Source organism: Cryptomeria japonica, chromosome 11 (genome assembly GCF_030272615.1).
Source record: "Cryptomeria japonica chromosome 11, Sugi_1.0, whole genome shotgun sequence".
NCBI lineage: Eukaryota > Viridiplantae > Streptophyta > Pinopsida > Cupressales > Cupressaceae > Cryptomeria > Cryptomeria japonica.
In genome coordinates this window covers 588200030-588205246 of record NC_081415.1, presented here as the reverse complement: position 1 = coordinate 588205246, position 5217 = coordinate 588200030, and positions in this window count along the sequence as shown.

Sequence of the window (5217 nt, the reverse complement as noted above, 5' to 3'; positions counted from 1 at the left end):
GTCAAAAACAAGTTCAAGGATTGGGTTGATCTAGACCCATACTCATTTGTGCCTTTGAGGCTACAATTTTGTGTTTGTGTGCTTGCTTTGTTTTCTTGTCAAAGAAAAAAAAAAAATCAGAAAAACAATCCCAAAAACAAAGTATTCATCCAACATCTGTCAACACAACCAAAAATACCAAAAACAAAGTGCAAACAACACAGAGTCACAACTTTTATGACCATTCTTCACATCTTGCGAAAGAAGAAGTGTCATCAGAGTATCACCTTGAAAAGGAGACCACTAAGCTCAAAGGCTTTAATCAAAAGGAGGAAATTCTTCTATCTCAATAGACAAATCTTTGTCTCACATAGAGTCTTTCTACATCGCATGCATCTCTATCTTCAAGGTAAAACAAACGAGTTTGATTCCGAATCATTGAACCGCAGAGCTTTTATGCAATATAGAGCTTTGAGTTATCACAAAAATCAAGGAGGAAAGATTAACCCCAAATTCTTCCCAAACATCTGTATCACCTACAACACAGCTCGAGAAGTGCCACCAACGCCTGAAAGGGAAGAGATAGAGTTTGTCCCATTTGTAACACAAAGTTTTTATTGAAGTTGAAAACATTTTCATCCATCATCTCACTCATACATCATCACTCCATCATCAATTCGTCCCAACTCTCAAAACATTAAGAGGTTCTTGTCCCAAGTTCTCTTTTAGATATTGCTTGAAATCAAACACATCACATCACTTTTTAGATTGTTTCTACATCTAGGATAAGCTCATCCTAAGAGACACATCTACGCAAGTTAAAACTAGTTCATGAGTGAATCCTCTCATTGCTAGGTAGTCAAAATCTGTAACACATCTCAGATTTCTCTACACCTTATCACATCCAAACTTATCAAACAAACAAGCAATTCAAAGAAAGGAATTTTGGCTACATCTACCTTAAAGTGCTAGAGATCCCCATACAACACAAATCACCAACCAATCAATCTTTCATTTCATCACCACTCATCATCATCTTCAATCAACTTCGAAAACAAACTTGCAAACAAAATGGCTCAAACCCGATCACGATCAAGGCAACGAGAAATAGAAATTGAGGAAGAAGAGGACAACCTCAATGAATTTCAAGAAGCACTTGGAGGAAATGGGAATGATGAAAACCCAGGTACACCCACTCCTTCAACAATCGAAAGGGTTCAGCATAATCCTCATTTTAACAGATTATTTGATGAAATACTAAGGAGCAACGCAAATGCTCACTTCTTAAAACTCGCTCAAGAAGGAGCCAAACTCCCCTCAGACTTTGATCTTGCCCAATTAAGACAAGCATCAGAAAGACAAAGTCGCCATGAGGAGGAAAGGCGTAGAGATCCCATCAGATATAACATCCCTCGAGGTAACCCACCACCTCCTCCTCCTAATGAAATGGAGATGTTGCGGCAACAAGTTGAGAATCTCGCCCAACAACTTCATAGTGGTGTTAAGACCAATCAATTCCCACTTAACGACATCTGTCCCTATCCATTTGATAGGAATCTTTATATGCCACCCTTTCCACGCGGGTTCGAAACACCAAAATTCAAAAAATATAGAGGAAAGGGAGATCCCCGCGATCATGTCCGAGAATTTCATTCCGCTTGTCTCGAAGTTGCATATGAAGACACATACTTAATGTGCCTTTTTCCCCAAAGCTTGGGAGGAACAACCACATCATGGTTTTCCTGACTACCAGGTGGCATTAGAACATTTGAGGAACTCATCCAGAAGTTCCTATCTCATTACTCTTATAATATTGAACGCGACATCACCATGGCTGATCTGTGCAATACCAAACAAAAACCAGGTGAATTATTCTCAGTATTCCTGTAACGATGGCGCCAAATGTCTAGCAGACGTTCTCTTCAGTTACCTGAACGAGAACTAGTGGAAATTTTCATTTCCAACTTAAACGAAGAAATGGAATTTCACCTGGATGTCAAAGATACATATTCTTTTAACGATATGATCACCAAAGGTATAAAATGTGAAAGGGCACTCATCAAAAAAGGACTCATCAAAATCTTTAATGAACCCAAAGATGGTCCTCGCCCGCGCTTCAATAGTGATAAACCGAACTTCTGGAACAAGAATAAGAATATCGTCAATGATGGAGTTGTGGATGCTCGGACTATCCAAAATGCACAACCTGTGGTTCGGTTTGCAGGACAAAATCCTCCACCTCAAAATAACACAAATGTTCCTCCTAATCAAGGTCACATCACATCTCATGATGAACCAAGACCCCGTCCACAAAAACAAAAACGCACATACACTCCCTTAGGGGAACCCATTGAAACGGTGATGCGACAACTCATTTCTCAGAATTTGAGCACTCTACCTAAGTTATCAAATTATGAGCCCCAAGTCAAACCAGCATGGTGGAAGGATACTGAACATTGTTAGTTCCATCAAGGAAGAGGACACAAGACAAGTAATTGTCACTGATTGAAAGATCTCATTCAGGATCTTATTGATCGAGGAGAAATTGAAATTGAAGGGCATGACCCAAAAACAACCAATAATGATCATCAGATGTTCAAGAATCCACTTCCATCACAAGATCAAAGGGGTCCTTCCACTTCTCGGCGAGGTCCTGATACCACTGATTATACGCAAGCTGCGTATAATTACACTGTCAATCACCTGTATGATACCAGTGAACAAATTGCAACCATAACCTTCAAAAATCCCACCTCAAATTGCAATGTTGTTACACGTCATGGCAAGGTCACCATAAAGGCAGCTCCATAGGGCACCACCTCCGTCTCGAAGCAATATAACCTTGTGGAACAATTAGACAAAACCCCTGCGCTCATATCCATTTTAGAACTATTACGCCTATCACCATCTCATAAAACAATCTTGGATCAAGCACTCCAAGAAGCGTTAGTCCCTGCAAACCTGAACATGGACCAATTTCAAGCCATGGTTGGAAATCTAAAGTCATCACCTTGTCTCACTTTTTCTGAAAGTGACAACTCTTCTTTCCAACAACCTCATAATGCTTCGCTACACATTGAAGGCTTTGTCAACCAACAAAGGATCAAGCGAGTCTTGATTGATAATGGAGCAGGCCTAAACATTTGTACACTACAGTTGGTCATAGCATTGGGATATGCAATAGAATCAGTGGATCCTCGCAAGAAGATCACCATCAAGGCCTATGATGATGCAGAGCATTCATCCAAAGGAGCTGTGGTACTACCAATCCGAGTAGGCCCCGTGGTAAAGCACATCATTTGTCAGGTTCTGGACCTTCCTCTGCCATATAATCTATTATTAGGGAGACCTTGGATACATGCCATGCAAGCCGTTCCATCTACCTACCATCAATGTATCAAGTTCCCACATAATGGTGTAGAGATCACAATCCTGGGTGATGCAAATCCTTTTGCTTTTTGCCATAATATCAGCCATCAACCAAAGATTACTGTTCCTAATAATAGGGAAGCCATTTCCTCCACATCATATGTAAGTCCCGCCTCTCTTGCCAGTTCGAACACCCCTATACCCAAGCAAGAAAAGCTTAAGATGAAAGTAGCAGAGGAAGGTCCTGGAGAATACAACTTGAGTCAGCTCTTTTGTGTGGGACAAATGCCCACTTCTCCTAGAACACATGGTAAACCACAACAGTTACTCCAGCAACCACTAATCACGCCTGCATGTGCCTTGATGCCTTTCATCCTTGGAAAGAGTCAAGAGGAAGAGACACAAGATGAGGACCTAGCAGAATGGATCTATAAAGATCCCATCACCACTGACAAACCGCAAGTTACACTTCCTACAGAACAGTATGGCAAAGGCCTCCTCATTATGCAAATAATGGGATATGATGGTCAGAGTGCTTTGGGATCCTGTAAACAAGGACGACATGAACTGCTGTTGCCAGAGTTCAAACCCAAAGGTAATACAGGCCTAGGCTTTGAAAAAGAGATCCTTCCTAAACTCAAATTCAAAGGAAAACCTGGCAAACCATTTTTCCCACCTACTGCAAAGAGGACACCTTTCATAATCAAAGCACCATCAAGCACTATCCCCACTACCCCATCGAGGCTCACAACTCCACCATCTACAATACCAATCATCCCACCAATCAAACCAGTAATCCCATTCGCAACAGCCATTACATCCATAGTACCATTAGCAGCAGCAACTGTATTAGAATCCGCAGCCACATCTATGGTACCAGCCGTTCCAATAGAAGCCACTAAATCAACACTGTCGATACTTCCAGTGACAAATCCTTTAAATCCCATCACAGTTCCTGCAGCACCGATCACTACAAAGATACATAAACCAATCACACCTGCCGTGTTTAACTCCAAAGACATCCCAGTATGGTATAGCAATCGGATGCTAGAAAGTGATTCAGAGACCGACTCACATGAGTGGGAATTTGATTCTGTATAGCTTAACACTTCAGATGAGGAAGACACATCACCACCTCTGCCACGCAAAGACATCCCTGTTTACGGAGAAGCACAGATAAAGACCACTTGGGTACCTGAGCTGGAAACATCTTCCACAGACCCTACGTCTCATCCTACGCCTGATTCTGTCAGGGAGAGTACCATCAACGACCTTCACCACACTGTCTTAACCCTCACTGATACCTCTAACGAACTTAATCTAATCGATGAAGTAATGCCCATTATCCACCCTGAACTCATCAAATGGAACCAATCAAATCCTCCATGTCTTGACCTCTTCCAGAACGATGAGGCTATCATTGACTTTTTGGAATTAAGGGATAATCTACCAAACGGGGATCACAAAGCTGGATTCGCCATTGAACTTAATAGCGCAGCATACTTCGGGGCGGATGCCAAACCTTTCAGCTGCAAAAATATAACATTAAAACATGGATCTTCCAGTGAAAACCACACTGCGGCACTGTTTGATCTGACAACAGTAAAAGGAAAGAGTGTATCCAACGGTGAAAACCTCTCTGAGGTGCCTAAGGATGAAGGGTTTGACATTCTCCCTGCTAGTACACAACAGGAACGATCCATGATTCTTATCGAGGAAACCAATGAATACAATGTGGGGACTCCTGAAGATCCTCATATCATACATCTGGCATCTCTTCTCACTCCAGAGGAACAGCCTCAATTTATAGAGTTCTTCCAGCAGCGTCAGATCAACTTTGCATGGTCATATGCAGACATGCCTGGGCTT